At 40.6% G+C, this 24,601-nt stretch overlaps 1 protein-coding gene and 1 non-coding gene across 2 annotated transcripts in view; one reads left to right on the plus strand and one right to left on the minus strand.

The window, feature by feature from the left end:
* Nhs (NHS actin remodeling regulator) overlaps positions 1-24,601 on the minus strand; it is a 352,300-nt gene that overhangs the window by 239,943 nt on the left and 87,756 nt on the right. The gene's annotated exons all lie outside the window — the stretch shown is intronic.
* Positions 12,458-12,564, plus strand: LOC115067544. Its single transcript, XR_003846946.1, has one exon. It is a non-coding gene; the product is annotated as a U6 spliceosomal RNA (small nuclear RNA).

Raw genomic sequence — 24,601 nt, forward strand, 5'->3', positions numbered from 1 at the left:
CTCTGGCTTAGACCTGAAGTTCCATTACTGTAATTTGGACAAAAGAAGTCTGAACCTTTTAATCCTCATCTAAAAATTAGGACTAATGATCTTACATTGGTGAATTGTGGAATAAAGAATGTGTAGGGCTTGGCACAATGCTTGGCAGATACAGAAGTTCTCAACTTAGTTAAAAGCACCATGTTTAGATTTCTTTCATTAATTTATAACTGAAATTTAATGTTTACTTTGACTACAAAAAACAAACCACAGTGATATTAGCAGTATTTGTGAGTTTGTCACCGATATTAGATATTTTCTTCTCATGTTACAACTGATACCTCCAAATCTTATTTACATTATGTATTAGTCACTTTTCTGTTGCTGTGATAGAAACACTGACCAAAGCAATTTATGGAAGGAAGAGTTTATTTGAGCTTACGCTTCCAGGGGAATTACAGTCCATCACGGCAGGGAGGCATAGCAGCAGAGGTGGCTGGAGGGGGAACAGAAGTTAAGCTCTACACTTTCCAGCAGGCACAGGAAACAAGAGAGCAACTGGAGACCAGGCAAGGCTTAAGAACTCTCTAAGCCCACCCCCGGTGATGTACTTCCTCCAGGATAGCCACACCTTCTAAGACCTCCCAAAACAGCGCCACCATGTGGGGACAGAATGTCCAAATACTTGGAGCCTATGGGGGACATTTTCATTCAAACCATCACAGTGGATGAGAGCATTTGGTGTCATTTGTTCTCTTAATGTTAGCCCTTCTAACTGGGGTTACACAGACCCTTAAACCAAAGCAATTTATGGAAGGAAGAGTTTATTTGAGCTTACGCTTCCAGGGGAATTACAGTCCATCACGGCAGGGAGGCATAGCAGCAGAGGTGGCTGGAGGGGGAACAGAAGTTAAGCTCTACACTTTCCAGCAGGCACAGGAAACAAGAGAGCAACTGGAGACCAGGCAAGGCTTAAGAACTCTCTAAGCCCACCCCCGGTGATGTACTTCCTCCAGGATAGCCACACCTTCTAAGACCTCCCAAAACAGCGCTATCATCTGGGGACAAAATGTCCAAATACTTGGAGTCTATGGGGGACATTTTTATTCAAACCACCACACATTATCTTTATTTCAAATTATGATAGTTGTTGGACTCCCCACTAACTCTCGTTATTTAATATCACAATAAAGATTCATGTGTCTATGATATGACAATGTTTAAAATATTCTGATAACTGTATTTCTTCTATACACTTGATTTTCTTCACAATCCTCTGTATTATGTTTATGCAATGAGAAACAGGAATCTAGAATGGCTTCACCAGATTGCCAAAGGAGTCCATATTTCAAGTAAACATCCATAATCTCTGGTACTGATACTCTCTGATACTCTGATACTCTGATGCTCTGATATCAGATACTCTGATACTAAAACTGGCAGCTAGTTTATTATTGCAGCTGTTGGTGGTGGTGGTGGTGGTGGTGTTGTTGTATTAAAACAGCCTCTAGGGTATGAACAGTCTTGTTTGAGGAAAAGTCAATGGGTCAGTGGTCCCCTGTAAAACATGTCAGGTCCATGTGCCTGAAAGCTCACAGAACATCAAGAAAATCACTGATCACCATCCCCTCTATCCCATTCTACCTTCTTCTCAGTCTCTGGTAATTACCATTCTACTCTTTACTTCAAAAATTTATATATGCCATTATTATTTGTGAATTAAAAGAAAAATAGTACTCCAAAAATTTAATGAAAAAAAAAATTGATGGCAGAACCACGCTCACTCACTCCTTGGAAATCCCAGCTATGGTTCTCCCCATCCCAGACTAGGCTCAGTAACCTACAATGGCACCAGATAGGATTACCAATGATATACCCAATGGCTGGGTGTTTGCTGAATTATTTTTATATTCTGACTCCTGCAGAAACCTACGGCTAATGCTCCTGGCACCCTGGCAAAATGGCTACCAGATAGCAACAATTAACGAATGTTCACATTCTGTCATATTCTATGGTTTAGAAAACCTGGAAATGGTTTTCATGAGATTTCATGAGAGGAAGATCAAGTCCCTTGAGGCCAGAGTGTCTGACAATGTGATCTGTTCGGGGCATTGGAAAACTATTTAGAAAGTAAAAAATTGTGTTGGTTTGGTGCAAGCATGGTGGAGGAAATGAAACTTAATTTGTAGAGACTGGACCAGTTGTACTTCATGGTTAATACTTTGTCACATAGCTGAGACATTTCGGTAGCACTCTATAAAATCCACACATTGTCTTTTGTCCTTCTGACCATGAGTAAGTGGTTACCCAAAAGCTGGCAGCAGGAAGCCACTCCAAGAGCTCTCCTGACCTACTCCAGGCAGTACAAAATATATAATGGTGCGGCTCTAGTTCTATCAGTTATTCCACAGTACTTTGAGTTAAATATTATTATCACCCCCATTTTAGAGATAAGAAAACCAATATAATGTTACTTGCCCAAGGTCACACAGGTAGTACAGAGTACAACTAGGACTTGATCACAGTTCAGCAAAACTCCAAAGCCTTTATGCTTAACTACTATTCTAAATATATGTATCATTAAAGATTGATAAAACAGGGCATTGTGGCTTATACCTGCAACTCCAACACTTGGATGGCTGAGTTGAGAGGATTGCAAGCTTGAGGGTAGGTAAGCTATGTATACTTCAGGCCACACTGAGCTACATAGTAGAACTTTATATTGAAATAAATAAATAAATAATAAATACTTAAATAAGCAAATAAAAAATTGCAAAGCCTGAAGGGCTTAATAGATGCTTAAGTATACTTAGAGAAGTTTAGAGAGCAGTGGTAAATTTGACCCTAGACAACTCCAAGTTATAGTACCAGTACCAGTCCAGGATAGCGAATCTGAAGAGATGAAAGCAATGGTTAATTTGACAATTGGGAACCAAAGGATGTTATGTTAGCTGAGCTACTATGATAAGGGCATCAGCTGCACAGACAATCCTTCCTAGTCCCTTGTCATTACCTCTGCCTCCCAGAGGATATGTCAGGCAGGATCATTTCATCCATACCCTAAGCTACCCTGCAGTGAATGCTCAGAGACCTATTCTTAGATGTGACAAGGGCTTTCTGCATCTGCTTTCCACAGAAAAGCACAACCTCCTCCCTCCCATATGATATCCAAACAAACCAAGAACATTATCACAATTCTCAACCTTTGAGTTTCCCAGCCTGAGATACAGATAGATTCATCAAAGTTCCCAAATATGATATGAGCATTATCTACAATTCTTTTGCAATTTCAGACAGCACTTTTGTATCCAGAGAATGCCTTGTAATTATTTCCATAAGTTCTACTGAATGGTGATGTTGTGGTTTGAGTGAGGGATGACCCCCTCCCCGTGGGACCTTATATTTGAACACTTGGTCTCCAGTCAGTGGCACTGATTGGTGGGGGGCAGGGGTTATAGAACCTTTAGGAATTACAGCTTTGTTGAAAGAAGTACATCACTAGGGATGAACTTTGAGAGATTACAGCCTCGCTGTACTCCTATTCATTATTTATTTGCCTCATCCTACCTGCATGTTTTTTGGTCAATTCTTTCAAAACTGTTGAATACAATTCAATCAATAAACCCACATAAATTGAGTGAATGAAGTAAATTTCAAATGCATTCTAAGCTGCTTAACAGTTGTCATGACTAACAAAAGCCTACCTATCACATATTCCTATTCCCAGGGTCAACCTCCATAACCGATACTCACCTCCTATGGAAGTCTTAAGAGAATCCCAGATAAGGAGACAGCCAACAAGTTTTTTCTCTTTTGCTAGTGGTGCAAATAGCAGTCACCTTTTGTGTACTATAGAACAGACATTAGGTATATGTTATAGGCAAAAACATGAATGATGTAAGAAAAATAATAGCCTCTTCCCTCTAAGTGGAAAATAATAGATTTATAATGCGACAATATATCAACACTGGACCTTATGAAATTTCAACTATATTGGTGCACGCTGTATTACTTCTGCTACCAAAATTAATTCTTCAATGTAGGCATTTTTATTCCCATTTTGCGTATGATGAGACAGGGATTTCGAGAGAACAAGAAGCCATTCCAAGATCATAGAAACTGCTATGTTACTGGCCCAAGATTCAGTCTTCCATGAGGGTGTTGGCAATGTTCTAATCTTCATGTGGGTGGAAGTTACACAAAGGTATGAAGTCATACATAGCTGCAGTAACATATGTATCTGTGGAGTAAATTTTTGAAAATTTATCTGTTAAAATCTTTGTTCCATGAGGAACAGCTTGTAGACACACACACACACACACACACACACACACACATACACACACACACCATGAACATGCACATGCTCACATATGCACACACACATACATGAATGTGCACATGCTCACACATGCACACACACGCACACACACGCACACTCACATGGACATGGACACTCACATGAGCATGCACATATTCACATATACACCCACACATACACAATCACACATGCACATACATACATATACACACAAAACAGGACAATAAAGAAAATTCAAATGCAGTGAAAAACATTTGCAGCATCAGATGTCTAAAGGAAAAACTAGTTTATCTGAGGCTACATGTTAAAAAAAATGTTAGATTAGATTACTTCCAAAACGCAGAGAATGCAGCATCTCTCGAAGTTTCCATGGCTGCAAGGCCAAAATCAAGAGGGGAAGAAAAAAAGCACATCAGGAGCAGTAAAGTTTGTCTTTCCATCCTCAAATGTCATTGCCCACTGATCACTAAATCACTCCCACAGCTTATTAAAGTAAATGTCACTGCAAGTTCTGGGCATCATCTTATTCATTAGATGCATTTGAAGAGCTTTCTGGGTCAGAATTTTCTTTTAAATCAAGTTGGCAGTTTGAACTACAGTAAGGGGATTATGACCCACAGTGCCCAGGAGGTCAATAGGTATTGGATGAGATGTTTTTATTCTCAGGCCACATTAAAAATAGGAACAATGTAAAGTTTAAACTTTAATCAGCCATATATATGATGCATTCCTCTATCTGGGACTGTCACTCATGAACCCAAGGGAGCACATAGCAGCAATGTGTTCAAGAGGTCATGGACCCATCTTTACTACTTTCTTTGTGATAGAATAGACATATTATAAAACTTACGAAATTATCTTACATTTTAAGCTAAGACTTCAAAGTGATATTTTAGTTAAAAAAAATTTATCCCTAAACCATCAAAATGCTCTTTTTATTTCCTCCGCTATCAGAAGCACCTCAGTGGGAGAACTAGCTAGAGCTGGGCAGGAGGCTCTAGGGGAGGGTAGCAAGGGGACGCATACTAGTAGGAGTGGGGTAGGAAGATGGGGATTGGAGTCAAGAAGGAAGATCAACCTAAACTAAGTACACATGAAAATGCCCTACTGAAACCCATCACTTTGTATGCTAATTTTAAAAAGCTACTACTAAATCTCAAAACCTAGCACAAGTTGACTGAAATGGAAAAAAGTAAAAACTCGAGTCTTCAGTTGTCCTAGGCACATTTTAAGTGCTCCAGAGACTGAGTAGCCCATGGTTATGGTATTGGATAGTACAGACAGACGAGGCATTTGCATTCTCACAGAAAGTCCTCTTGGATAGTGTTGGTCTAAATATAAAAAAATCTAGTTCATCTATTAGAGGTGTTTTGACAGCTTTCCCTCATACTTTGAGAAAAATGAAGCTCTTTGCATTTATTAGGCTGTTGTACAAATGGACTTTCAATTCTAGGGTCTTACAACTTGAGAGCCTACAAGATATGCTAGATATTGAGAGGAGAATCAGAGAAATGGACACAAATCTTGCCTTCAAGAAGTATAATAAAAAGTTCTCTAACACAAGGCAATGAAGGTAGGAGCAAGATTGTCTGGGGCAATGAGTGAGAATGACAGAAGGGGGCAGGAAGTAAGGGGAGGTTGAGGATGAATATGGCTAAAGTACATAATACACAGCTATGAAAATTTTTATGAAACCCATCACTATGAGCAACGAAAATGTATTAGTTTTAAAAGGAACATGGAACCAGACTTCCTGTCCGTACTGCATGTATAATACCATTCTCTGCCAAGCCCACAGAGCCTAAAATGACATCAGTTCCAAAAATCAAGTCCATCTATTTACAAAGTAAATTTAAAAAATGGATTCTATTAACAAGTGGAACCGAATTCACCTTGTGCAAGTTAGCAGTGGATACCTCATTCTGGTTAGTAAAATCCCTTTGTAGTTACTAAAAATAAACTTTCAAAGTCATTTCAATAGTTACTAAAGATCTAACCAAGTCCTCTTCATGAATGAGAAATGAACACTTCTCCTCAAAGAAGGAAATGCTGAAAGAGGCATGGATGGTATGGGAAAGGAGAATTGGACCAAAGAGCAGGCTGAAAGACTAGGTTGAAAACGAGCAGTTTGCCTCACATGCCAACCTAACACATGCATAGTCCTTGGGACATATGGTGGCTGTAGTGTGAAGTGGTCATGGCACATCCACTTGGCCCTTCCATTTTATGCTACAACACAGAACAAGGTGTTCCAAGAATAAGAATGTTGGACATTCAACGAAGTTGTTTTTTTTTTTTTTTTATCATGATAGACTCTGCAAAAATAGCTTCACAAATTTTCCTTTCTGTATCCATACCCCTTCCCAAAGTGACTTCCCAGTTCCTCCTGTCACAAGCTAAGTCTATTTCTCCTCCCCTGAAATCTTGGCTTGCCCTACCCTTTGTTTTAGCCAATAGAATGCAGCTGAAACAGTGTTATGATCCTGCCACATATACCTCAAGAGACCGCTTCCGACTCTCATTTTAAATTTTTTTTTGTTTTGGAGTAAAATGAAAAGTCCCGAAAGATGTGCTTTGAAACACATATTTATGTTTCCACTCACCTCTACCTTACCTTAGGATGTTCTAAACATGGATGGTTGTTAGCCACTACGTGAATGCTGGAATTTGAACCCAGGTCTTCTGCAAGAACACCAGTGCTCTTAACCACTTAGCCATCTCTTCAGGCCCCAAGCCAGACCGTTCTTTGATTTTAAAAAAGCCCTGCTAGTTCTCCCATCTCATTCAGAATAAAAGGCAAAGGCCTTTGAATCATCTACAAGGTCCTACATGACCTGCAATACTGTTCCCACCTTAGGGCTTCTCTGAGATCAATTCCTCTAGTTCAAACCTTACCTACTCTGTTCCATCCAGATCAGCATCCTTATTCTTCCTTGAACGTGCTAGGCACGCATTTCTGGCATGGGGGTCTTTGCATGTGACATTTCCTCTAATTAGAAATATATTCTTACCCCTACTCTTAAATAGCTATGGACAGTTGATGGCTTCTAGGGGAGTGAGAGTCAGTTTTCTTTAGGGATGTGACTCCTAGGAGGTTTAAAATGCTCCAGTGGTTGGCCCCACACTCAGGAGCATATAGTCGGCCCAAACTGGACTCTGTGGATTAAAATAAAGAGTTCATGAAGTTGGGATGGCGTGGAAAGGTGAGGGTGGATCTGGGAGGAGTTAGGGGGTGGAGTGATGGGTGGATATGATCAAAACACATTGTATGAAATCCTCAAATAACTAATCATTAAGTTAATAAAAGAGAAACTTCGTCTTCAGATATCCATGTGACCCCATTCCTCTCCAGCTTTTGACTCAACTATCCACTTCTCAATATGGCTTTCTTTGATTCCCCACATCAGTAAGGCATCCTCAGCAATCCTTATCCTTCATCTTTAATAAAAAATTCACGGCCAACAAGTTGTATGATGGTCTTAATTTAAGATGGTTTCCACTAGACAGGAAGTTTTCTGAAAGCAGAGATTTGCATAGGCTTTGTTTGCTGCTGCACCCTAACCACTAGGACAGTATCAGGAGCATAAGGGGAGCTGGAAAACTGTCTGTTGAATGAATAAATAAATACGAGAAATATTGCTACTGTAAGAGACCCTGTCAGGGATGGAGAGATCGCTCAGTGGTTAAGAATGAATGGTAAGCCTGGCATGGCAGCACATCCCTTGGGAGGCAGAGGCAGAGACGGAGGCAGAGGCAGACTGATGAGTCTCTGTGAGAACGAGGCCAGCCTGGTCTACATAGGAAGTTTCAGGCCAGTTGGGGCTGCAGGGAGACCCTGTCTCAAATAAGATAAAATAAAAACCAAAAAATGAGTGTGAACTGCTTTTGCAGAGGATCTGAGTTTGATTCCCAGCATTCATGTCTGGCAGCTCACAACTGTATTTCTAATTCCAGGGGATTTGAAACCCCTTCTGACCTCTGAGGGTACCTGTATGCATATGCATATACCTACATGTAGGCACACATACACACACACATACACACAATACTAAAAGTAAATTAAAAATTTTAAAATATTTAAAAATTACATATAAGAGACTTTCTCAGTATCTCATGAATATTCTTCAAACCTATCAAGTAAGCTCTAGTAGATTTCTATTGGCCATGCCTGTGTCTCTGAACCTGAGAGCTAATTTTTCCTAACCAGGACTATAGAAGGCTACTTGACCCATGCACAAAGCCAGCTGAAAATGCCAGAAAACTACCACTCCTAGGAGCAGTACCCAACCAATATCTCTTGGGAAGCTAGTGTATAAACAAGTCCTTGCTCCCAGCTGAGATAAACCTTCTGTAACATGAAGCTTGATAGCATTACTTAGTTGGCTGCCTCCCTTCCCTGCATCACATCTTCATTATCTATTAGTGGTTTTTGTATATCCCCCCCCCCCCCCCCCGCATAAACTAGCTACAGTCGATTCACTATGTCAGGGTCCATTTCTGGGCGACCCAAATCCAAAACACCTGGGAGACCTCACAGATGTCTTCATCACGCATTGAGAAAGCACTGTCTGAGTCTCTACTATGTGCCAAATGTTAAGTACAACACAGGGTACCTAATTTCTGCTTCTGAGCTCATGAATAGAGCAAAGACGATTTTATGAAAGCGGTTCAATTATAATCTGTGTGACTGTGCTCACACCGTTTACCACTTTCTAGCAGGAAAGGGGGAGGGGAGCTTAAAAAGCCCATTACAGCTTTCCTCATTACAGCTGCTGTGCCCAAGCCCAAATGACAAGTCCTCAGCCCTTTTCTAAAATGAAATATACAAATACTGCTGTGCTGCTTCTTTAGGCTTCTGATAAAATGCACTGTATTCATCATGCGGCCAAAGTCAACTAATCTGAGCATTCTAAGGCTCACAGCACTAAAACCTGCAACTCTTCCCTGCTAATCCCCCTCCTTTCATTCCCTTTCTTGGTCGATGCTCTCCCCAACCCCCATTCCCCTAGAGCCTTTCCCTCTGGCAAATAAATCAGAGCTCAGAATTCTCTTGTGATGTTGTAACAAGCTGGCAACGGGCATGACATGTAGTAGAGGGCATTAGGAGCCCCTAAATCAGAAATAATGAGATTTTTTTTCCTCTCAGAGGCAGCATGGAATGAGAAGCAAAGAATGAGGTGGATGGAGCTATGAAAGGGCTAAAGGGAGAGGGCAGGAAGGGAAATGAAGCAGATGGGTGCAGCTATAACCTGGTTTGCACTAATGCAGTTGTAGAGATGTGTGAGTAATGGAGCATGTGTAGCCCTGTACGAGCATGTACATGTGCAACAGGCACAGCTGTTAAATTGCAGATAACTGGCCGCAGAAGCAGAAGAGGCTTATGGGAAAATGGTTTCATCCAATGATCACAGGCTGTTGGACATCTCTGATTAATCAGTGTTTGCAAACAGGCAGGGGAGGTTCTTGGGAAGAGATAGGATCAAATGTAAACTGCCCGAAAGGACAAAAAGAAACCAGGAAATAGTACAACCAGATAGATGGTTAGAAAGTCACGCAGAGAAGAATCAGGATCAAGTTTTTGTGGACTGGGTAAGTACTAAGCTCTGGAGCAGCTAGCTGCAGGTCACTCTCTGAAGGAACTGGGGACGGAGGTCTTCTCTCTTTCCTGGCTTGTTATCTGAGTGTGCTGGAAGTCAACGGAATGCTGGTCTAAGCAGTCTTGACTTTTTTCTAACCTGCTCTAGGCAAGGTGTTTACTCTGGATCAAATCTCCTTCTCATCCTTTCTTCCAAGTAGTTAGAGAAAAATTAAATGGTTCTGAGTATCCGTGATGCTGGGGAATTTATTAGTGATTGGATCATATTGAGCCATCCTTTCCATTCTCCCTCTGTCCATTTCCACTTCCCCATCCTCACTTCCACCGAGTCTTTTGCTTTCTCAGTATTCTAGACATCATGGCTCCTTCCAAGACACAAAGTGAGGAGCTCAAGAATACATACACCCTACTCCTCACTGTCAGGCACAGAGGTCTTCTTAGTCCCCTACATCTAGAATGATGCCCTTGGAAAGGCTCTGCATCTCTGGGTTAAGCTAGATGATGATTACAATAAGACTGATATGGCATGGTGGGTGCTGGGGTGTGTAACCAATATCACTTCTTCTGTCATTCTGGTTTGATATAGCCCACCTCCAGCTTCTGAGACTGTTGCCTGCTGAGGGCTCACAGCTGTCTCTGACTCTGGGAGTTATCTCTGTGGAAGAAAGCTTACTCACTCAAGATTCTGCTTTCTATTTAGGGTCAAACTACATCCAAAGACTAATCAATTGGAGGGTACAAAGGCCAGGCCATTTGCCTGAACTTGAGACAACTAACTGTAAGGGGCTAACTCGATGCCAGAGTTAATGGCTCTGTTGAGCTGCATGGCTCTTTGGCTCCTCCCCATGTGCAGCCCTGCTTCTTGTCTCATTCCTGCAGGTAGAGATACTACAGGCACTGCCCATTACCTGCCTGTATACGGCTGTCCGTATCCTTGGATCTCAACCTAAGACAGATACACAAACAGGAAGAACACTGTCTTGAAATAATTTCCCAACTAGATTCTTGACTGACCTAAGGCTTCAACAGCATACAGCAAAGTAAAGCAGAAATATACAGTGATGCATACCTTTATCATCACACAGGGATTTACATTAAGTAAGTCGCCTGGTGGCTGGGTTCAGGGAACAAGACAGAAGAACAGGAAAAACTGTCCTTGCATGAGAGAATAGAGAGAGAATCACCATTTTTCATACATTCCAGTTCATTTCAATTTTCTTTTTCTGTTTTTTATATTGAAATTTTATGTATTTCATCCAGAACATCTCAATCAATCTTAGTCATCTTTATACACCCTGCCCCACTGGCACCCTCCCACAGACTCCCCCACTGGAATTCATATATTCTATCTTTTGTCTTAAGGCCTATTGTATCAAGTTAGTGTCCTCAGACATCCTTCAGTGCAAGTTCATCTACTGAGGTCTAGTCAGTATCTACAGTCTCTTGCTTTAGGAAGATAAGCTCTTTCTCATCCAGCAGTAATCAGTTCCCAATATTTCTTCACCTAAGATTGGGGTCAGCTGTCCTTTACCCCAGTTCTATGCTGGGTTTTGTCTGTTTGAATTTACATGGGTCCTGTGAATGCTGACACTGTTGCTATAGGTTCATATGATCAGGGTCCCAGGAGCTTGTAGGATTCCATTTCCATATGGTCATGCACCTCCTCCCTGGCTCTTGCAATCTTTCTGCCCCCTCTTCCACAATGGTCCCTGAGCCCTGGGTGGGTGTAGTTTAATATAGAAGTCCTGTCCAAAGACCAGCATTCTGCAGACTCTTAATCTCTATACTTTGGCCATTTGTGATCTTTTGTGTTCCTGGCTCTCTGTTGCACGAGGGAGCTTCATTAATGAGAACTGAGATATTCATTATTGACTTCTTTACCCCTTGTTCTATGTTCCATGTGCCTTAGGTGTAGCGGCCAGTTCATTTCAATTTTCAATGGCAAAGTGCACCTTAACTACCAAATACAGATCTGCAAGCCACATATGGAATTTTAATTTTCCAGTAGCTACATTTTAAAAATGAAAAAGAAAAAAGGTGAAAAAAAATTAATTATGCATTTAATTTTTCTAAAATATTCTATATTTTAGATTTATTTTTTTTATTTTTATGTCCATGGATGCCAGAAGAGGGTGCCAGTTTTTCTTGAGTTACACATTTATTTTATTTTATTTTTGAATTTTTAATTGGAATTTTGAGATTTAAAAAAAATTTAATTGTGTGAGTGCTGGTCTCTGTGTAGTCCATAAAAGGATGTCAAGTCCTCTGAAGCTGGAGTTACAGGCAGCTGTAAGCCTCCTACTATGTCTGTTTGGAATCAAACACAAGTCTTCTAGAAGAACAGAAAACAATCTTAACCACTGAGCCATCTTTCCAGTCTGTAAAATATTCTAAGTATGTGACCAATGTACAAAATTATTAATGAGTTATTTCACATCTTCTTTTCACGTTGTCTTTGAAAACACATGTGTTTTTACAGTTATAGTATCACTTAAATTTGGGTAGTACATTTCTATCAGAAATGCTTAATCTATATTCAGACTTTAGAAAACAGACAACTGGTGCTTGTTTCGGCAGCACATATACTAAAATTGGAACGCTACAGAGAAGATTAGCATGGCCCCTGTGCAAGGATGACATGCAAATTCGTGAAGCATTCCATATTTAAGAAAAAGAAAAAAAAGAAAACAGACAACTGAAAAAATAACTTTGCACATAAACATCATTCCAAAGTTATTAAAATGGTTCTGATAATCAAGCCAAATATCAGTTTTCCAGTTTATATTAATTAAAATGAAGTGAAAATTTAAACTCAGATCCCCAATTACAGTCACCACATTTAAGTGCTTGTGGTTCGAGGCTGCCATATTGGACAGTACAGTCTTGGAGTTTTTGACAATTGAATATTATTGGTTGACCAAAAGCTGGTTGTTTAGTTGAAGAAAATCAATCCAATGATTCTTCCTACAGGAGAAAGCATCCTGGCTATCAATGATCAGGCAAGCTCATGTAAGTGAAAGAAAAAACCTTCCAGTATAAATAGGCCACAACTCAAGAATGGACTGCTCATTTCTATGTGGGGTCTTTAGAAAGAATTCCATAATACCACCACTGATTCTTCCCCACCACTTAATAAGCTGGGTTCTCGTTTTTCTTCTGGTTTCTGTCAAGATTTTACTGGCATACCCATGCTTTTCAGCTTGGCTCAACAATCTTAATATTATGTGGTAAATAAATCATGTGTGTTTATGTTCAAACTTTTCACTGTCTGCGTATCATTGGAAAACGTGACTCTTCCTTATTCAGACTTGAACACAATGTATAAACTTGTGGTCCAATGTATGGTTGGTGTTCCTTTGACATCATTGAAAAAGTAGAAGAGAACTTTTGCCTCCTGTTGTCACTGTGGCTTTGAAAGAAACCATGCCTTTAGTATCAAACATGGAGATAGAAGTGTTGACGGTTCTGCATGTGGTGGCTACCTCAGTCACTCCACTAAATCAGTGTCCTTTGAGTCCAAAGATCCAGATTGACTCCCACTAGACTCCAAAGTACTGTCTAGATCTGGATGATGGAACCAAATGCCTCCAGAAATGGAATCTGAAGAAAACACATTCTGTGCTCAGGGTCAGATGACAGAATGTAGGGATAACTGCTGACCTTTGACCTACTAAGGTGTGTGGAAAACTTCTTTGTCTCCAAAATACCCTTTCCTGCATTTATAATCAAAAGGAGCTGAAGCTGGAAGGAATATTAAGAATCAGCTCATTTCTCACCATGGACATCAGTGATGGGAGCAAAAAAATTGTGTTGGAGTGAAATTTGAAAATTTAAAAAGACACTACAGATCAGGCTTCTGGTAGTCCTAAGCCACTCAGAGGTATCTAGCTCTCTTTCACTATCTTCCTCTTCCTCTTCATCTCTTTCTGCCCTTTGCCTTCTCTTTACTTCCTCCCTGTAATTTCACTTACGATCAGGGATAATCTGATCTCCCAACATGCCAAATCCTTGCCGTTTACCTTGATCATACGTCTCATACCAACTAAATGTCTTGATCTTAACACAAGTGGACAAGGCATTGGGAGACTCCCTAAGAAAATCAAGCCTATCATATTGCAAAGCAGAGCCAGAATGAGACACAAGAATTATCGAACAGATTTACGACCACTTGTCTGCCACTTTATACAACAGGGTTCATCAGATGACATTTTGCTGTGAAACCACTCAGTGTTCGCTGGGCTAAAATTTCACCCCAAAGGTTAAGTACTCTAACTAGATATTGAGCTCCCATCAGTGCCCTCACTCCCCCACAAGGGCACATACCCATTCTTGAAGATCCACAGACAGGGAATGTCATTGTTCACATTGGGCTTTCTTTCCTATTGACTTGGACACATCCCTGAGCAACGTACCTTCTCACAGTTTGACTCTGATTCCTGTAATTTCCTAATTGTGGAGATATTTTCTGTCTTATTATTTTTGGTGAGGGGGGGCGTTGGGGAGGAGTGTTGTGCTAGGGATCAAACCCAGGGTCTCACATATGCTAACCAAGCACTCAACCATTGAATTATACTGTCTTAATTTTAACATAGGTTTCATTAAGAGTCAGATAAAGAAGGCCCAAAATGTGGTTTCACCTTCTTCATTCTAGTGTAACCCTCATCTTCCCAAGGTTTTCATTACAGCAGAAAACTAATAAAGTAATGTTATAAATAAGAGAAGGAAATGAGAGACACGAACAGGAAAAGAAAAAGTTTTATCATCCCTGTTTGCTGATGGTATGATCTTACACCTAAAAGACCCCAAAGACTCCACCAAAGAACTCTTAGATCTAGTAAACACTTTCAGCGAAATGGCAGGATACAAAATCAACATACTAAAATCAATAGCTTTTCTGCATACCCATAGCAAACTTGCTGAGAAAGAATTGGGGGAGGGCAGGTCTGATTCCTTACAGCTTTAAAAAGGAAAAGTACACGTTGTAATACACCTAACCAGCTGAAAGATTTCTAAGGCACAGAAGAAAGAAAATTTAAAAGACACTGTAAAGTAGAAAGATCTCCCATGCTCCTGATTGGCAGAATTAATATTGTGGACATAGCTAGATTACCAAAAGTATTCTACTAATTCAGTGTAATCCCCATCAAAATCCAATGACATTCCTCACAGTACTAGAAAAAAAATAATCCTAAAATTCATATGGAACTACACATAACCTTCCATAACAAAAGCAATCCTAAGCAGAAAGGGCAATGCTGGAGGCATTATACTATAGAGCCATAGTAACAAAAACAGCAAGATGCTGGCACAAAAAAAGATACAAAGACCAATAGAATAGAAGAGAGGACCCAGAAATAAACTTACACAGCTATAGCCACCTAATCTCTGATGGAGCTATCAGAAACATACACTGGAAAAAAATATAGTCTCATCAACATATCTCTTACCTGGCCCAAAAATCCACTTGAACTGCATCGAAGACATTAATATAAGACCTGAACCTGAAACCTTGAAACTGCTAGAAAGTGGGAATGCACTTCAAGATCTAGGCATAGGCAAGGATTTCTAAAAGGACTCCAGTGGCACAGGAAGTAATCCAAAGCATTGACACATGAGATGGCATGAAATTAACAAGCTTCTGCAAAGCAAACTATCATCAGAGTGAAGAGACAGACTACAGAATGGGAGAAAAATCTCATGACAGTTACACATCAGATGGAGAATTAACAGCTAGAGTCTATAAAGTACTTCCCAAATTAAACACTAGCAAAACAAATCATCCAACCAATAAATGGGTTAATAAATTAAATAGAGCTTCTCAAAGGAAGAAATATTAAAGGCAAATAAATATTTGAGAAAGAGTTCAACATCCTTAGCCATCAGGAAAATACAAATTAAAATGACATTGAGATGCCATCTTACCCAGTTAGAGGACAGATGACAACAAATACTGGCAAAGATGTGAGGGAAAAAGGAACCCTTACTCACTGATAATGGGAATGTAAACTTGTACAGCCACTATGGAAATCAGAGTGGGGGTTTCTTAAAAAAATTTTAAAAAATCCTAAAAGTAGAACTACCATATGACTTCACAATACCACTCACAGGTATGTACCTGAAGGATTTTTAAGTCAGCATACTATAGAGATCCCTGCACATCCATGTTTATTGCTGTAATCTTCACAATAGCCAAGATACCATCAACAGATGGATGGATAAGAAAAATGTGGTACATATAAAGAATGAAATTTCGATTAGCCACAAAGAGTGAAATTATGACCTTTATAGGCAAATGGATGAGACTGGAGTTCATGGTAAGAGATATAAGCCAGACTCAGAATGACAGATATCACATACTTTCTCTCCTATGCAGAATCTAGATTATTTAGGACATGAGAGGTGGGGGGGTGGTCTATGAGATGGAGGAAGAGGTCTAAAGGGAGAGAGAAGAAAAAAGGTAATGGAATATATGTGAATGAAAGTAGGAGAGATTAGCTGGGCGTGGTGGCACATGCCTTTAGTCCTAACACTCAGGATGCTGAGGCAGGTGGATCTCTGTGAGATAGAGGCCAGCCTGGTTTACATAGTGAGTTCCAGGTCAGCTGGGAGTACGGGGAGACCTCATCTCAAAAAAGAAGTAGGAGGAACTATTTTGAGGAAGAGATGGAGCCAACAAGAGGGGGTAGAAGATAGAGGAGGAGAACAGTGGGGGAGGGTCAATAAAAAAAAAACAGTGCATAAATATGATAATGAAAATGTCACAGGGAAACCCATTGCTTTACATACTAAAAAATAGTTCCGCTTTTAAAAAATCTTTTTAAAAAATCCCCCATTCAAAAATGGGAAGACTTGAGCTGGAGTTGTAGCTTAGTAGCAAAGCACTTAACTAGCATGCACAAGGCTCTGGGTTCAATTCCTAGTGCTACGGAAAAAAATATTCTGTTAAAAAAATGAGGAGGCTTGATGAAGGAGAGGTCCAAACCACAGACTGCACCAGACACAGCGGCTCTAAGGTCTAACCTAGTCAGCTGGCCTCATCAGAGCTGTGGTTGGCTATGGTCTCCGCATTCAGTCTCTAATGAACAGAGATAAAACAGACATATACAAACCAAAGTAAATAAATACAGAGCTGAACAAGAAGAAAGGCACGGAATAAAAAGGCTCAAGCAAACCAAAAGCTGGTTCTTGGAAAAGCCTAATGAAAAGATAAACCTCTGGCAAAATAATCAGAAAAAGAGAAAAAGGGAAACTAAATCATGTTGGAAATGTAGAGATACAGCACCTCGAAATTTCATCCATTCAATTTGCGACCCAGCCATCCTCCTTGAGTATGACCTTTCTGAATTTTAAGACCTATTTTCATTCACTTATTCATTTACTGAACATTGACTGATGTGTCAGAGATGAACCATGATCCCAAATCCCCAGACTACCTGAAGTTGTCTGTCAATGCTTATGAAACAAACAGAAAATAAATATCTCACTAAGGTTGTAACTGCTGGGCCTTGGAGACAATTGAAGCAGGTCAGGAAGTGAAACATGATGGAGACATTGTTTTGGATCGAAAGGTCACAAAAGGTCCCTTTTATTAGTTGACTTTGAGCAGAGTCCTGGAAGAACTGTGAAAGCAGGCCATGAGACTGAGAGAAGGGAATTCCAGCCAGAGTGAACAATCAGATACTGTTTACAGAACTAAGACAGGTCATAGAGGAAAGAACATGCTAGACAGCACAAAGGTCCTATGGCATACTGAGAAGGCCATTGATAGCTGGCCTGGGAGGGTAGGGATCTGAGTAAACTAAATGGCTAGATAAAGATTTGTCTCACAGATTTCTTTTTCTTTCTTTCCTTCCTTCTTTCTTTCTTTCTTTCTTTCTTTCTTTCTTGCCTTCTTTCTTTCCTTCCTTCCTTTCTTTCTTCCTTCTTTTTTTGAGACATGGTCTCATATAGCCCAGGCTGGCCTCAAACTCTATCTGTAGCCAAGGATGACCTTCAGCTCCTGATCCTCTTGCCTCTACCTTCTGAGTATTGGATTATAGATATGTACTACAACACCCAGTTTATGAAGTGCTGGGAAATCAAACCCAGAGCCTCAAGGATGTTAGACAAGCACTATACCAGCTGAGTCACATTCCCAGCCCATATCTCACAGGTTGCTAAGCAGAAATCATTTTAAGATTGAGCACATGGAAGGGAAACCCCAAAAAGGCTAAATTCTGCTCTAAAATCAATGTACAGAGGGGGAAAGAGGAAGGGGGGGTCACTTTTATTTGAACTTCTCTCCATATTACAACTTGGATTCTAGGGCAATAGCTTTACCAGAGAAACAAAAACTTGGACAAAAAGAGTAAACCACGGTCACCATAGTGGCTCATGCGGGTCCCTGACTATCTGTGAAAGACTGTGAAATGTACAGTGCATGGGAGCAGGGCATTCTGGTTTGGGTAGTTAAGGAGGAAAGGGGGAGGAAAGAGTCCCTGGAGGCAGACTGCTTGGGTTCAGCTCTGTGTCTTTAACTGTGTGCCCTAAGGAATGTCACTTAACTGCATTACTTCTCAGTTTCCCCAGCTGTAACCCAAGGATAAGAACATGGCTACCTCCTGAGTCGATGTGAGGACTAAGTGAAATAACACCCATCAAACGCCAGCACCATCTGAGCTCATCAGCCCTCCCAAGGGCTGCAGTGTGGGCCTGATTTCCCTTCTCTCAAGTGAACACAAGGAACTCAGTCCATCTTTTTACAACCTCTTAAAAAAAACCACACGCACACACACAAAAATTCATTTATTTTATTTTACGTGTATGAGTGTTTAGCCTGTAGATATATAAGTGCACCACATGCATGCAGTACTCACTGAGGTCAGAAGAGGATGACAGATCCCCTGGAACTGGAGTTAAGGACAGTTGTTAGCTGCTGCTGCTGCTGTGTGTGTGTGTGTGTGTGTGTGTGTGGTGACTGAACCTGAGTCCACTTTTAACCACCAAGTCATCTCTCCAGCTCCCAGAACTCATTCTTAGGGAAATTCCAACACTACCAAGGAACTAGATGAAAGAAGTGTTTTTCTGGTTGAAGGTAGAGACCCAGACAGACCCTGCCCAAGCTCCTCCCTCACTTCACTGAAGATGCTAGAATGCATAACCCACACTTAAGCAGAACTGGGAAAACACAGTTCTTTGAAGTTTCCTCCAGTCCTAAAATCTCAATATTAACAACTTTTACTTTTGCAATATAGAGGGGAAAAACAAAACCAAACAAAATGAGATTTGTGATTGACCATTCCTTCTAGAAATGATCCAGAATTTTCTCTCTTAGAGATATGTACATATATCCTCAAAAGAAATGCAAATCTATGTTCTCCAAAAGTCACCTACAAAAAAAAATCCACACAGGACTGGGCACATAGCTTAGTTGGTAGAATGCTTGTCTAGCACGCATGAAGTCCGGAGTTCTACCTCCAGCACCCCACAAACTAGGCATGGTGGAGCATGACTATAATGTCAACACTTGGGAGGTAGAAGCAGGAACAAGAAGCTCAAGACCATCCTTCATTACATAGCAAATTTGAGGCTAGCCTGGGTTACATGAGACTCTGGGTCAACAAAAAGGAATGCCCACAGAAGCCAGAAACTCTCCAAATTCCCAAGGACAGCAGACATTGTGTTCTAGTGACACAGTGGAACACAATGAGGTGATGGGATGGATGGCCCACTTCTACAGTCTACAACATAACTGACTCTCACAAAGAGAGCATTGAGCAGAAGAATCCATTACATGCAAAAGGGCACATAATGTTGTATGATTCTGTCTATATAAATTTCAAAACCAGGAAAATGGATGGAGGGGCTTAGAAGTCAAAAGAATGACCATCCTGAGATGCAGGAGGTGAACGGAGGTAGGAAGTAGTCCTGGGGTGCTGATAACATTCTATTATTTTGTCCTGAGCTTATAAAATCTCACCAAATTATACTATTTATTTTGGTGTGCTTGTCTATACATATACTAACCTTCCATTTTAAAAATGTGTTGAAAAAGAATTCTTAGTGAGGCAGGGCTATGACAGTGACAAGGTCTTTAGGTGGTAATCATTAGTGTGAGAGTTTTCTGTAAGCAGACACCCCACAGTGAGGATATGGCTTTCTCCTAACTTTTTCCAGGGCTCAGCTAAGAGCAGGTAGAAGCAGAAAGCCCCTCTCAGTGAGCCTTTCTTTTCATGGCTCACCCATTTATGGATGAACCTGCTAAAGACACCTCAAGCTACAAGAGAAAGGCTTGAAAGTACTTAACCAATTGTGACTGGTGGCAAGGGCCTTTTTATTTTTGATGACCTGGTGAGCCCATTCCTTGTCTCTTTTTAAATACTGGCAAACAGTCCTATGAAGAAAATCAGTAGCGGGCATGGTTCTGCATTGTGTCTACAAAGCCTGTGGCTTTAGTTCCTTTCTCCACCATGGGAGATCTTTGAGCCCACTTTAAAACATTCCTAATATAAGCATAAGTAGCCCAGTTTCAAATCCCCAAAGTAGCAGGGGGTGAGATAAGAAATCCAAATCAACAGAATGATTCATATTAATGCGTTCAAATCCACAGATTGGTTTTTTTCCCACTAAGAGTCTGTAAGTATATTGTACATGCTTTGAATGGACTAAATTTTTAAACAGTCCATTAATCAAGTCAAAACTTGGGCTCCTAACAATTGTAGAGTATCTGTTTTCTTCAATCTCTCCTCCCCAGTTTCATCTATATACCACAAATCTGATGATCTGATCCTTTCTGGCTAGAAAAAAAAATCCCATTTGATTTTGTTATCCCTGTTTGTTTGTTTGTTTTGCCTTCTCTCTTAAAATCCAACCTACCTATTATTGGGTTAAAGACTAATTTAAAAACTTAGTGAAGTGGTAATTTAGTTCTAAATACTATACCTAGGGAAATAACTTTAAGTGAGAAAATTCAGGTTCTAAAAACATTTTGGATTATAATTGACAAAATTATAATTTGGAAGAATAGCAAACTAAACGCCTATTAAAAATCCAATTTTAATCACTATGAAGGTTGATGACACTCATGGACGGCTCCCTACGTACCCCTAATAAAAAGCCTTAAGGCAATAAGGAGCTCAGTAACCCTGAAACTGCCTGAAGCACATTTGTTTAGCTTGAAAGGAAACCAAGAGACAAGATGCTGTGCTTGACATGGAAAGAAGGAACAACAGTTTGGAGAAGTTGGATTCATCTCCTATAGCAAATGAGCATGCATTTCTGTGTCTTCTGCAATCTAAAGGAAAGAAAAGATAACTTACAGTCATCTTCACTAATTAGGAACATGAAGGTAATGAGGAAGACAAGATAAATTAAGAAAACAAATAGTAGGAGCAGAAAGAGCACTGGACTAGGACTCCAGTTGAAAATGTAGAACCATTCTACTCATCATGCCACGTCTGTGGATCAGGAATCTGAAGCCCTCACAGAAGCTTCTAGGTGCTCACATCCTTAGACTAGTCCCTGAGCACAAGAACTGACAGAAAAGGATCTGTCTCTCCTTGTGAAACCACTGGCTACAGTGCATTAATTGCAGCCTCACAGGGACATCCAAGAGCCTAAGCCTGAGCAAAAAAAAATCTGATTTTCAATAGGTACGCATGAAAAGAATCTTGGAAAAGAACATCCAGTTTTTCTTATATTGAGATCAGACCACATCAAACAAGTTCCATCACTTTTAAAGGTACAGTCAATAGCATATAAATTGGATATGAGTGCTGCTCGGGGTATGAAGGTTTGTGTTTCCAGACTGTATCAAAACACCTCTCTGAAATGATAATAAAAAAGAGAAGTTAGGGGTCTGATACTAGATAACAGATCTCCCGGCAGCACCCATTACCCCAGAGATGCAACTGGAGCCGTCAACCCTCCAGCAAGGAACTTTCTGTTCGTCCCATCCATTTTCTTGTTGACAAGATTACAGGTACTTGACTGACCCAAATCTGTGCATTTCCTTTAACTCATCTTGCCTAATACACAAACTTAGCCTTTCCATCTATTGATCAGCTTCCAATTCAACCTTGTTATTTGAAGCTTATTTCTATACATTTGCTACTTGGGAACTTGCCTAGCATCATAGCATTCATACTGTGTGCATCAAAAACCTTTCTAATACTCTCATATGGAGACATTCCTTAAAACACCTGAGAAAAACAAATTGGATTTTTCGAGGCTTTCCCCCATCTGTTTTCCAACCACTTCCATATGGTATCCCTATCTCCCTCTCTACAGCCTCTCCGTCCTGCCTACTACTGCCTCTCTCTCTCTCTCTCTCTCTCTCTCTCTCTCTCTCTCTCTCTCTCCTCTCTCTGTCTCTCTCTCCCTCCCTCAGTGAATGCAGTAAATATGATGCCCACCAGGGCAAGAGGGCAAAACTTTGTTTAGTTTCAGACCAAATGTGTGCTTACCTTACAATAACCACATCTGTGCTCTGCGTTTGGAAGAAGGCACATGCATGCGGATGTACATCATTCTGCAGGACAAGCTTAAACACCTAGTGTTGAAGCTAATCACCATATGTTATACATTCAAATGACTTCAGATAATGAGGGCAGGCTGTAGAGGAGAGAATAGACCAGCAAACTCTCACTTTCTTGGGGAGGCACACAGCAAGCTTTACATTCTTTAGGAAATGTATACAAAGCAGCCCTGGCATGTTGAGTATTACACATTATAAACTAGAATCACAGAATGACAATCTTATGCTCTTAAAAATCAGAGAAGGCAAACGGCAGGTACTACGCATAGAAGTATGAAATAGAAGACAAAAACAGTCTGTTACCAGAGAAAGAAAACACTTTCCTAGATCCCAACTTCCATTTGTGGAAGGAGTAATTTTTTTCTCTAGAAGAGCACATTTTTCTGAGATGCATGCAACCTCTTGCCCCTTCATCTCCTACTCCAGCAATCTGAGAAATTAGCCAAAGGGAATTTCATGTTTTCTTCCCCTCCATAAATACCATTACAAGTATTAACTCCCATCTTAGCCTGCACCGAGGGCACAAAGAGTCCTTTCCCTTTATGCTGTCTGCTGCTGTCTTGACCGCATATGACACACACAAAAGAAATTTCAATAGAGGCCACTAAAGAGCTCCTTTAATTCTTTCCATATTTTAGCTTGGGGGCATTTACAAAGACTTTTATGAGCCAAGCACTTAACTGCATCATTTATTCACCCCACAGCACCATCTACTGTCTCCTAAACCATCCAAATCTTTCTAAGTTCTAATCAAACTCAGTACATGCAGAGCACTACAGTCCATAAGTAGAGTCTCTCAAAGGGCCTTATGTTGTTGAGACTGGAGTCTTCTTTGTCCCTTCAACAGCTCTCTCTGTTCTAAAGTAAATACATGCATGCATCAATGACCTCCTGGTCACAGAGAAGGCTTCCACATTCTGCCTGCAAGTTCTTACCTTCTGTTCCCCATATTTCCTCCAAGGAATAGAAGGCACTTTGCAGATATAATAGGAGTATCCACATACTGTTAGCTGGAACCTCAGAGACTCTGGCATTCCCCTGCTGCTGGCTCCTCTGTCGGTATTTGCCACAGACACTGTTACCGTGATCTGGCTTGTTCTGGTCTCAAAGCTGAACTTGCTCTATATGGGAGCCAGAGACGAGGTGCTCTAATATTTTTTCTACAATGTCTCATAAAATGAGGGAGGACAATTGGAGGAGGCAGGGAGGATGATGGTTGTCTCTGATCACAATGGTAGGATGTTTTCCAATGAAACACTCAACTGGCATCTTCCAAGGTATTCCTTCTCCCTGGCTGGTGGCACCAATCCTAGAAATCAGCAGAATCATCTCTCCCATCACATTCACTTTCCTTGCGGTACCTGAACGTGAGAATGCATCATAAATGGGAGTCTTTGCCATCAGTTAGCTATGAATGTATGGAGGTGGAACTCTTCTTAGGACATTAGTCATTCCAAGACAGGCTTTCCAGTTGTGCCTTCCCATGACCTACCCTGGCTCCTCTCCTAAACCACCCTGAATGTCAGGCACAAAAACACCCAGTTGTATTCCAGCTACTCTCTTGAGTCAAAAGGCAACTTGAGCTGTACTCTTTCACAAGTCTTAAATAGTCACTGGGCCATCACCTTGATTCCCCAGAGCCTTTGCTTTTCTTCCTTTGGAATTATATTTCTTCAGGAAATCAAGAGGCAAAATTATGAGAAATCAGGGACTCCCAAAGTTCACAGCAACTCTGGAGTGTCAATTTCAATAGCACCTCATTTATCCGGTCTTCCATTTATATCACTGGTCACACTTTTCTCAGGTGTGATCCACCTAAAAATATTTATGTCCTCATTATCTATGGAAATATGCCCAACTTATATTATCAAATTCTTCTCCTCTCTTACAAAACAACTATTGGAGGCCAGAGAGAGCCCAGAGAGATGGCTCAGTGAGTTAAGGCACTTGCCACCAAGCCTGACAACCTAAGTTTGACCCCCAGGATCCACATGGTAGAAGGAGAGAACTGACTCCCACAAGCTGCCCTCTGACCTCCACATGCATGCCATGACACATTCTCTCTCTCTCTCTCTCTCTCTCTCTCTCTCTCTCTCTCATAAATAAATAAAGTAATAAAGTAAAAAAAAAAAGCTATTGCACCAAATAATAAATGAATGACTTGGGAGCTCTGGAGCTTCGTACAAGCTAT

Source organism: Nannospalax galili, unplaced genomic scaffold, assembly GCF_000622305.1.
Source record: "Nannospalax galili isolate Female #2095 unplaced genomic scaffold, S.galili_v1.0 scaffold325, whole genome shotgun sequence".
NCBI lineage: Eukaryota > Metazoa > Chordata > Mammalia > Rodentia > Spalacidae > Nannospalax > Nannospalax galili.